Consider the following 12,184-nt stretch of genomic DNA (forward strand, 5'->3'; position numbering starts at 1 on the left):
CCACAAAAGCCATAGCTCATGAAGGTATGGCAGGTACTCAGGGACGCCATACTTTCAGGGAGAAGACAGCCACTTACACTAATCAACTGTCCTCTAAGTCATCGCATGCTGCTGGGACCTGGGGTTAATTTTACTAAAATCCATGAAAATTTTCAGGAAAAATCTCCCCATTTAAAAGTTATTTTTTTGTTTATTTTTTTAATGCAAGATTGTAAACCAGACTACAAAAAGGAGGAGAAGGAAAATGAAAAGGTCTTAACAATTAGCTTGAAACATAACCAAGCTCACTCGATGTCACTTCCTGTACAAAGGCCTTCCCTGGCTGCTCTACCTAAAACAGTGCCCCTTGTCAGGTATCATTATTTACTAGCTGTCTCCACCTAATTGTCAATACCTTGAGGCCAGGGGCTTCTTCTATTCATTGCCATATATCTAGCACTTAGAATAGAGTCTGAATTCAGTACACATTGATTGCAAAAATGAATGAATGAGTGAATGAATGAATATCTTTTGCATTCTTAAAGAGGAATCACTATTTAATCATGAAATTATTGAATTGCAATTGACAGCTCATTTTTATATGATCACACTTCCTGCCCCTTTGCTCACCTGTGTGAGGTTGTTGGGCAGGGAAATGTAGTCAACAAGTTTGAAATTTTCTTCTCTAATGCTAAAGTGATTATGCTAAACTTCCCTTCCTGGAACAGGTTTTTCCATCTACAGGTACTACAGAGGAATAATCAGTCAGAATTGGAGCAGCTGGCTTGGGCTCTCCATTTATGTGGACATGGGTTTGGAATGAAATCTTTTTCCTTTCTTGATTCGTTTCCCTCCAGGCTGAGACCCAGTCACAGCCATCTTCACAGTCCTACATTCCACATCTATTTGATGGGACACCCCATGAAAGTCACACATGCTGGGGCCTCAGGATAGTTTATGTCCATCTTTCCCTAATCAAGGCATTCACTTTACATCTTTATAGTGTTCAATGTTGAATATTGGAGAGCTCCCTAGCAATGCTCCTAGTTGCCTAGGTTTGGAGGAAAGCTTCAATCTAACTAGAACATTTTTAGAGCCCATGTGAGGGTCACAAAATGCTAAAACTCATTGGCAGGAGACAAGGACACATATGTGCCTCCAAGGATCAACTGTCCCCAAACTGGGCGAAGAGATGCAGTGTGGGCTGCTCATCCCATCTCTCCTGCTGATGCCCTACTGCTGTCCTGGGGTGTGGATTGTGGTGGCAGGACACTGGGCAGGGTATTGTGCAATGGAGGTAGGGTCTGCATGCTTCATCCCCTGTAAACCTTTGCAAAAAATCTCTCCCTTTAGTTCAGTATGATCTGTCTCATTGCCATACTCTGCTGTGGGGTCAATAAAATTGCTGACAATTTTATGAGCCACACCCATCTCTGTCCTGAGTAGCTCCAGACTTCCGAGGGGTCATGGCTACTCCAAGTGACTGCTGCGTGATGATGTCCTAGTGGTGGTCTCACATGGTTGTGCTTCTGTGTATACTCATCCATATAGGTTTCTCCACAGCCCTTATGCCAGGACAGAAGTCATTTTGGCCTCCATTGTTGTGGCGGAGATACTGATGGGGTCTGCTCTCATTTCAGGTGGGTGGGTGGGTCAGTGTGCCTGGGGGTGGGGGGTTAAGATTTAGGGGAGTCTTCATCTTGCAAACTGCTCTCACACATGGAATATATTCTTTGCAGCTTCCAGAGAGAGAAAGAGAGAGAGAGAGGCAGACAGACAGGCCCTGTTCTGGGAAAGGAGCTGAAGGCAGAGCCTAGCCCCGGACCAGTACCTGATTCCAGACAGAAGCAATACTCCAGGGTGCCCAGGGAGGCAGAGCCATTGCAGGAGATGGCGAAGCTTGTTAGAACGGTGCCCTCCTCCGGGGCAGTGGTGCAGGTGGGCACCTCAGGGGGAGGCAGAGAGCTGATAACAGGTGTCCTCCCTGTAGGCGTGCCCAGTCACTGATGGGGAGTGAAGACAGAGGGTGCTTAGGGGCTCTGTGGCTCACACAAACTCCACCATGCTTCGGGATTACCCAGGAAATTTATTGAATGTGTGGGTTCCCTGGCCCCTCTCTGGACCCTGAGCCACAGACCTCTCTGGAGTTTCAGGGTAAGGCCAAAAATCTGCAAGTCTAACAACTACCCTGATGCAGGGCATCCTGGAATCTCACTTTGAGAAATTGGGCAGAGACAGAGGAACAGATTCAGAAAAACCTGAGCTTGAGTCTCAGTTCTGCATTTACTAGCCAGGTGACCTTGGACAAAAGCTTTTTGAGAGTTCCTTACCTTAAAAATGGCATTAATAATAAAAGCTTCCTCACAGAGCTTTGGTGAGGAGGGAGTATATTGGGAATGATGACTTGCTCAGGCTCACCGAGTTAGGTAGGGCCACAGCGAGGACCTGGAAACAGGCTGATCCCACCTGAAACCATGCTCTTCCCAGGCCCCCGCAGCACCATGAATAGCCCTTCACCCACCCACCCCGTTGACCTGCACCAACATCCCACATCACCTGGTATAATCACCTGGTTTTTCAAAAAGAGTATGTACCTGGAAGAGCAGGGCATAAAAAGAATCTTAATCAATTAAAACTCATTCCTTGGCCTAGACTTAATTCAGAAGGTTTGGGGCAAACTCAGGAGTGTGCATTTTAAATTATTACCCCTGGTTATCCCAGTGTGGGTGGTCTGTGAGCCACTTTGAGAACTACTGAGTCAAAGAAATTCATCCAAAAAAGAATTCACACCCTCATTATTTATCTTTTTGAGAGCCTGTAACTTCTCTGGGTTCTGGGCTTGTTTTAAGTAAAAAGTGCTGAATCATCCTGGCAGGACATTTAGGAGGCACAACCCCAGAATGATCTGCTTGCACAGCTGGTGTTTTCTCAACTACCCTGCATAACACAATTTCGAGGCAGGTGTTTTTATTACACCTAGTTTACATGTGTGTAAACTGAGGCACAGAGAGGTTAAATCCTTAGTCTTCCAGTAGAAAGCAGTGGTGGTGGGATTCACACCAAAGCCCGTGTATGGCCCCCACCCTACACTGATGTTCTTTATTTCAGGGTTTCTGGGTTTGTCTTGGCTCATTTTCTGCAACAGACTGAATCTGTGACAAGAGACTAAAGGGAGGCCTTGACACCTGTGACCCTAATTCGGATGGCCTGGCCCCAGGTCTGCAGGAGGGAGCTGTTCAGCAGCAGTGTGGAAGTGTTGCTCTAGAGGATTGAAGAACTTGGCCAAAATCCTCAGAGTATACAGGCTGCTAGGAGGGGCTGGGTCTGAAAGAGAGCAGAGTCCCCAGCCCTGAGGCTACAGTCAGGCCACTGGACCTCAGCAGGGCACTGGTTTCTGACCCCTGGGAGGTCTTTCAGATTTGTCTGTGACAGATGAGTAACAGCCACTGCTTGCTTCCCTGAAGTCAGCCTGGATACCCAATGTCCGGCCTGGTTAGGGTACTGTCCTAGGGAAGCAGAACAGGGTAGAGAATGAAACTAGGCAAAGAAGTGGTCTCAGGAGGCATCCAGCCTGATCCCACAGGGCACTCCGGAGTATATAAGCTGCACCACAGTGTCTCCCTCAGAGTCTGGGGGACTGGGCTCTAGAGTTCACAGTTATTGGCCAGGGGCCACTCCACAGACAGGACTGGAGCACCAGCCGCATCTGCTATGGTGTTTTCCCATTGTTTTTGCTGCCAGGCATCCATTCTTTCTCTGACCAATGCCCTGGTTTTCCTCTGGGGAAGGTGCCCCAACCCCTGACTCCCTCTCCACTGGTTCTGAGTGGAGCTGACCCATTCCCAGCTCAGTCCTGGGCATGTGAGAAGTCAAAGTGGGAAGACTTTTCCATATTTGAGGGTTGCCAGTGTCCTCACCTTCTCTAGAGGGGTGTCATCTAAATACCAGCTGAACATGGCCACTGGGGAGTCGTCACCCATGGTGACCCTGAGCATGACATTTTCGCTAGCATTCACTGGCCCACAGTTCTCAGAGCTGAAAGGGAGACAGAGGACAGAGCAAGGAAGCTTGCTCAGGAATTGTCGCCACCTACCTGCTAGTCTTTTGTCCAGTTCTCGAATCCTTTGAGAAGGTGAGAAAGGGCCTTTCTTCAAGTGAATGGTGAAATGAAAGCAACCCCGACCCCAACTGAAACTGGGAAGTAGCTTTGGCCATGAAGATGGAGTAAATGTGCCTGACTAAATCCCCATTTCATTCACTGCACAGGGTAATGCTATGGAAAATGCATAAGGCTAAGGCAGGACTCTGAGCTCAAATTCTGTCCTAGCCGCTTATGAATGGTCACCCTGCATGAGTCACTTAAACTCTCTGAGCCTCACTTTCCTTGGGAAGGGATTAGAGCTCGCAATTTCTGTGATTCTTCCTAGTTCTAATAATAAACAAATGCTGTTATTTTATAGTATGTATGCCAAGAGTTTATATATGATTTCCATTGGTATTAGCTTATCTAACGCTTACCACAACCCTATGAGTGACATGTTGCAATTCTTTATCACAGACAAGCAAACCAGGGTCAGGGAGCTTATATGATTTGTTTCATTGACACCCTCCTAAGTAAGGGGCTGGAACATGAGTCAACATGACTTGATCTGAATCCTGGGCCTTCTCTATAATACCCCCTCCCTTGAGCCAATCGGAGGTCACTTTGGCACTTGCTATGTGTGTGACCCATTCCCAGGTCCTTTCAGTTTTAACTTGATAACAGCTCTTGAATCTCCCTACTCCTGTCTTCATGTGTATTCTAGTATAAGTGTGCCAGACATTCTCCATTTACCCTGCAGCCTGCTCTCCATCGACTTCTGTGGCTCTGCACTAGGAGACTGATCTCTCTAGACTGCATCACCCAATGGGAAGCATTGGCTGGAGTTTGGGGGTAAGAGGAGAGAGTCCCCATCTGACTTGAGGCCTGAGTTCTGGGGGGAGGACACATAGAGGCACAGTTCCTCCTGGTTCTCCAGCTCATGGCCTCTCCAGATGGCCAGGTGCAGGGTGACTGTAGAATCGGATGGTGGCAGGCAGGATGGCAGAACCACCAGCTCTCTCTGGTCTTTGCAGAGCAGCTTCCTCTCAACACAGTTGCTCCACTGAGCCCAGCAACGGCTTGCGAAAGAGATGGGCAAACACTATCCATCCAAGAACTCTGAACTTTACACATATGGCTATCATCTGGTTTGGAGTTTTTAGAAGAAAAGGGTCATTGATAAGAAAATGGGCTTCAAATTGAGATTTTGATTCTTTAAAATATTTTTACTTGCAGCTTGCCGGAATGATGCTGCAGAAGGATACTTGTGGGAAAATGACCCATGCTTCACCCAGACTCTGAGCAAACCTGCAGGATCTGTCAGCTTGTTTTGCACCAGTGACTTGCACTGGTGAGCAGGCAGGTGTATGATAGGAGAGGTGCTCACCTGGGACAATGTCCAGGGCAGCTTCTTGTCACTGGTGTAATTCTCGTTCCACGTGGAAGTGATTGTTCACACTATGTCCCTGGGGACCTGGAGAGCTGTCCCTTCATCTGGGAGGCTGCAGCGTCACTTCCAGCTTCATGAAACCAGCTCAGTAAGTCTCTATATCCTTCCCCTTCAACTCTGTTGATCGATGTTTATCCACTGCCCCCAATATGATAGTCATTCCCAGGACATGTTCAGGGGTCAGGTCATCAGCTCAATCACCTGAACTCTGTATCTGTATCCTTTACTAATTCAGATAACAAGAACTCATATTGAGAAGGATCTTCTGACCACTTAGCAATTAATATCAAAGCCTTCACATTTTATTTAACTTTGGCCCAGTTATCCCATTTATAGGAGTTTATTTATGAAAGTAACCACAGAGTCAAATAAAGGTTGAAATGTGAAAATGTTCACTATAGTGTTTATAAAGGCAAATAACTTGAAACAACCAACATGTCCAAAAAGAGGGAAATGGTAAATAAATGATCAGGCATCAACTGGACAGTCTATTATGCAGTTACTATGAATATCAAAATGGAAAAAAAGATACCAGGACATTAAAATATGCAGGATATATTATTCAATAAAAAAAACGGTAGCAAAAGCAATACGTACAGTATGAATGACACTCATTTTCTTTCTAAAAGAATGTGTACATAGCTAGGATATATCCTTATAAAAAGGACAACCATTTCTTAAAAACGAGCACTTGATGCTACAGTTTTGGTTTGTCAGAAAATGCCCCATCGCCTTCTCCCTCTAGACTCTTCCCAGTGGTAAAACAAGGGCATGGAGGTGAGAGGAGGGGTCCACCTTAGAGGGGAGGAGTATTTCTTCACTGACATTGTTTGCAGTGGTAATACAAAAAGCAGACTGACTCTCTCGGTTGTTATAGTTCTTAAATTCTCTACAGATGGTGCATTTCTTGTGGCCTGCCTTCAGGGCCACCCCCACCTTGGTTTGCCACCACACCTCCCATTTCCATTGGAATTTGCAATCTCTGGCATATACAAGGTACACAAAATATCAGAAATGAGTATGGCGGTGTGAAGGGTAAGAAAAAGAACAGCAAAGCTAATTACTATCCATTACTTTGTGGTGAGATAGGACAGTTCCAGAACTCTAAGGTCACCTAGTACATCCACTGGAAGCATAAATTCTCGTCACTATCCGGCCAGCCCAGAGTCACTGTTGTGAAAGGATCCATTTACCAACCAGGTTCCATGTGTACCTCCACATCCCCTTTCTCTCTCTGCAGGAAAAACAGCTGGTTTGTAAGACACCTGTCCCCAGTTGGTAACCCACCCCCTACCTCAGAGCAATCTGTGCAAAGGTGTGGAATGGAGAGGGGCCCTGTCTGATCTGCCTGGTTGCCCTCAGCACAGATCACTGAGTAAGTAACTTTAGTTGCTAAGGGTCCACCATGTGTTCAGCTGCACTATCAGAGCCTGCTCTAAGCCAGGCCCCATGCTGGATACCTAGACAAACAGGAATGTAGACCTGGCCTCTGTCCTTACAGTTTATTGGGCTGGCCAAAAAGTTTGTTTTGTTTGTCTTGCATAAGTGGCTCTAGTAGCACTTAGTTGTCTTTAACTTCATTTGAAACAATTTTGTTAGATTGTATTGTGATAGCTGTTATATCAGCATGCATTTAAAGAAAGCTTATCAAAATTGGTGAATTTTTGTGTAGCCATTTTAATATTGAAGATTGGAAGAAAATACACAACATTTTTGGTACATTATGCTTTATTATTTAGAGAAAGGTAAAAACACAACTGAAATGCAAAAAGATTTGGAGAAGGTGCTGTGACTGATCGAATGTGTCAAAAGCAGTTAGCAAAGTGTCAAACTGGAGACTTCTCTCTGGGTAGACCAGTTGAAGTTGATAGCAATCAAATCGAGATGTTAATTGAGGACGATCAACGTTATACCACGCAAGAGATAGCCAACATACTCAAAATATCTAAATCAATAAAGTTATTGGTGAAAATGAAAAGTGTGTTTTTTATTTTACAGAAAAAACCATACAGACTTTTTTTTTTGCCAACCCAATAGTAGGGAAGACAGGCAAGGAAACCAATGATTAAAACAGAGTGCTGCCATGGCTGAGTAGCTCAATTGGTTAGAGCATTGTCCTGATATGCCAAGATTGTGGGTTTGATTTCTGGTCAGGATATATACAGGAGGCAACCAATGAATACATAAATAAGTATGTAACAATGGAAACTGTAAGTGGGGAATTATAAGCCACCCCATCATCTTTTGACATTGTTTCTGTAAGTGCTGACTCTGACTAATATGTAGCTTGAAGATAAACAGCATGTTTGTGTAGGAATCCTAGGAGTTAACTTCAAAAGATACAGACTCCAACCTTCAGGCATTCTGGCTCTGAAAGATTTGCTGACCTTCAACTGTGGAGCCAGGATGACATGAAGCCAGGATAACTAAGCCAGGGTGACGCACACCAGACCATCACCTACCGTATCGGAATGGACTGTGCTCGTCTGCATGTAGAGAACTTTTCAACCCCCTCCCTTGATCTCTTTGTTCTTCTTTCCTTGTCCCTCCTTATAAAAATCTCTGCCTCCACTGAGAGGTAGAGATGGGCTTTGAGGCATGAGTCCCGCATCTTCTGGATGGCTGGCATCTAAATAAATCACTTTCCTTTTACATAAGCACCTGTCTCTTGAGTACTGGCTTTCAAAACAGCAGGCAGTCACACCTTCATTTGGTTACAAGTAGAACAACAAATTGAAATTTCTTTCTCTCTCTCTGAAATTAAATTTAAAAAATTAAAAATTAAAAAAGAAAAAAAACAAAAGCCACAGAGGGCTAACTACTGCAGGAGAGGGAGCCCAGGAGATCATGAGAATGTAGGAGAGGGGGCAGTAGGTTAAGAATGTAGGCCTTGGGCCCAGCCAGATCTCAGACTATATCATTGGCTGAGGAGCTCTGGCCAGTACCTAAGCCTCTTAGAGCTTCTGTTCCTTCAAGGGTTTGATAGCATCTGACTCCTGGGATTGCTGTGGATCAAATGAGAGACTAGTGATATGCTTCCTCTTGTGTCTGGCACTGAGGAATGTACCTCTACAAAGGAGACAGCTGGCGTCAGGGCAAGCTTCCCCAGAGGACAGGACTCCAGAACTGTTGTGAAGGAGAAGGAGTGAAGGTGAGCTGGGCAACAATGAAGAGCATGTGGATTCTAGGATGAGGGGTCATTGGCCAGCATACAGTGTGTTCCTGGACTCAGTTCTGATGGGACCTGTTAAACAGCTCATGCCCAGAGGGCTTGATCTGGAATAACGTGAAGCTGCAGTAGCATTCAACCTCCGGTGGGCAGTCTCCCATGGCCAGATAGTAAAACCCAAATCCTCTCGCCTTGGCACGTTAGACCCCGACTCCATGTGATCTGACTTCTGTCCATCTCTCTGTAATCTCCTATATCCCCACCCCACCCCTGCTGCCCCTGCCACACAGGCCTCAGGGCCTTCTATGCCACGCACCCAGAAAGCTCTTGTTTGGCTTTCCAGCATGGCTGACTGCCTTATCTTCAGGTTCCCACTTAAATGTCACCTCTTAAGAGTCTTTGTCTGATCACATTTGCTAGACCACCCTCCGTTAGTTGCTGTCATTGCACCCTATTGGTTCTAGTTAGACACATCAGAATTCTTATATGCTAATTTGTTTGTTAGTCTCACCCAGTAAGGTTCACTGAAGGCAGGGATTATGTCTTTTTATGCACCACTGTATCCGCAGCCCCCAATACCAAGTCTTAACCATTGTAGATGCACAGTAAGTCTTTGTTATTGAACAAATGCATGTATGAGCAATGTCAACAGCAAGGAGTTGAAGACTTAGTCTTGCTATAAAAACTAAAGAACCTGGGCCTATTTTCTAATATAAGAAATCAACTTCCCTCTGAGTACTGCCTTAGCTGCATCCCACAAATTTGGATAGGTTGTCTTGTCATTATCACTTAGGAATACTTTTATTTTTATTTAATTATTTTTTTAACTATTGATTTTAGAGAGAGGGGCAGGGGAGAGAGACAACAGTGTGAGGGAGAAGCATCAATGGTTGCCTCCTGTATGCACCCCAACTGAGGATTAACCTGCAGCCTAGGTATGTGCCCTGACTGGAGATGAAACCCACAACCTTTTGGTGTACGGGATGACACTCCACCTAACTGAGCTACCCGACCAGGGCAGAAATATTTTTACATTTCCCTTGTGATCTTTTTCTTTTACCCATTGATTTTTTTTTTCAGAAGTGTGTTGTTTAATTTCAAAGATGTACATATCCTAGATATCTTAGTATTGATTTATAACATAGGTAGAGATCATGCTTTGTTTAATTTCAATCCATCTGGGTCTCTTTTCAAGCAGAAGAAATACTGGCAATTCCTAGTGCACTGAAAAACCAGAACCAAAAAGTAAAACGAAGTGCTTGGACATCTTTTTCTTTTAAGGTTAAGTGTTTTTAAAAAATGCTCACACTCTTTTCCTCAGCATTTGTTCCAGATGGTTTTTGGAGACTGGAAGGAGCTGTGAACACAGTGGTAATGGGTGTCAAACATTGGTGGTGTTTACGAAGTTGCCAAAGGACAGAGTCAGAAGGTATGCTGAAGGGCCATAGGGGATCTCCCTGTCTTTGGAAGTGTTTTAGGGGGACATAGCAAACAGGTCACAGGGAAATGGTCAAAAGTAAAACCATTATGTTCATCACTGGATTAAAGCCACAGTTTTGGTAGGACAGAAAGAGGCATGCAGCTGCCAATGCAGATAAACACAAGATTTAGAGTCAGACATGCAGCTGTATGCTGTTAATATTTAACTACCAGTTGAGGAGGGTAAGGTAGAGAGACTTGATTTGTATTTGTAGCATTTGCTAATTTCTATGGTGTTCAGGGCTGGGCAAAAGTAGGTTTACAATTGTGAGTATATGAAAGAGAGAGTTAATAAAGCTATTGTAATAATCATAACCCACATGTCTTTTCCCATACGAACAAATGTAGACCTACTTTTGCTAATATCTGTATTCCCACAAAAGCTACCAAGCTGATGTCACTGAATGTAGAGTGAGAAGAGGTGGGCATAACCAGCTCTGGCAAGCTGGTAGGAGTTGGCTTCAGTCCGTCATGGTGTGTTTCCAGATCCTCTTATTGGCCTCTTCCAGGCTGCATGAACCTGTGCAGCCTAGTAATTCTTTCTGAGTCTTAGCTTCCTCATCCATCAAAAAGGCTGAAAGTAATCCCTATTTCTCAAGGCTCCGGAAAGACTGAATGCTGTACTGGATGTACTATTGCTTTGTAATCTATATACCTGTAAAGAATGTTAGTGTGTTAAATTTAAAAAATGAAAAGAGCACATTAAATTGATATGCTCTGAAGATACTGAAATGTGAATATGATTAATGTTTAATTAAGATAGGAATTTAGGATTATTCACGTGGTTCACTAGGCTCCGGTGACTTGGATATTTTAAGATCTGGGTACTACTGATCTTTGGAAAATTTTTTCCCAATGAAATCTCATTCGGACAACTATAGCTCCAAAGGCCTGTAAAATTATACAAAGCAAATTAAGATGTGAAACACAGAGGACTTTCTTAACCTTAAATAGGAAGATGGTCCAGTAATCCTGAATGAGGAAATCAAGAAAAGTAGTTGTTACCTCTGATCTTGCCATGAGTTAGCTGAGTGACTTTTGCAGTCAATTAACCTCTCTGGGCCTCAAGTTCCATATGTAGAAAAGGAGGATATCTGATGACTTTTCCCCTGTCCATACCCCCTTCTTTTGGTAACAGCCCCTACGGGTGATATTTTCTCTGGGAAACCATCCCTCCTCTACTTTCAGTCCTTGGTATGGGTGAAGCCAACCCTACATCATGTCCCAGGGTGGACATGTGATCCTTGTCTACCTACGCTGAGTACCACTTCCCCTGGTCTCGTCAGTGGGTGCACAAGGGAACATGAATGAAGGTTGGACAGTGAGAGGAAGCCTCAATACTTCTGCTGGAAATATCAACCAAGAGGTGCTCTTTCTCCTCTGGGGTGAAGGACTGAAGCATGGGGGCATTTTGCTACTGCTTGGCAAGAGAGAATCAGAACGAAGTAATATAGAATGAAGAGATAGAGGCGGATTTCTGAAGACATTGAATGGCTGGATCCAACTGCACCTAAATCCTGGACTTTTCACTTTCTGAGTTGACAAAAATTTCCTTTTGACTTGAGCTCGTTTGAACTGCTTTTCTGTCCCTTGCTACTCAAAGAGTCCTGGCAAACACATTCAAGGTGATCTTCAAGTTCCGTTGGCTGCCCACCCCACAGACATTACCTGTCCCTGCTCCTTGGCTGCCAGAATGCACCTTCTCCTGTAGAGCTAAAACGCTGAACATCTGCTTCCCAGCATCTCTTACAGCTGGGGCACATGACCCGACCCTGGCCGGTGGTATCTGAGGAGAAGATTGCTGGAAACTAGCGGGAAATTTTTTTCACTAATAAAAAAGAGGTGCACAGGAGGAAATGGGCTTCTGCTGCTGGATTATGCTGGGTTGACATGTGATGTGTGGAACTGTAGCAGCCCTCCTGATTGCATGAGAAGCAAGCCTAAGGATGAAGCAAAATCTCTGAGAATGGTAGAGCAGAACAATAAACTGACCCTGGACCCTTGCTGCTGACACTGAGCCACTGGA

The 12,184-nt window shown here is 44.7% G+C and overlaps 1 pseudogene; it reads right to left on the reverse strand.

Moving 5' to 3' along the window:
• LOC149994274 (polycystin-1-like protein 2) overlaps nt 1–12,184 on the reverse strand; it is a 100,963-nt pseudogene that overhangs the window by 64,735 nt on the left and 24,044 nt on the right.

The sequence above is a fragment of the Furipterus horrens genome, unplaced genomic scaffold (assembly GCF_987537825.1).
Source record: "Furipterus horrens unplaced genomic scaffold, mFurHor1.1.pri manual_scaffold_13, whole genome shotgun sequence".
In the NCBI taxonomy this organism is placed as follows: Eukaryota; Metazoa; Chordata; class Mammalia; order Chiroptera; family Furipteridae; genus Furipterus; species Furipterus horrens.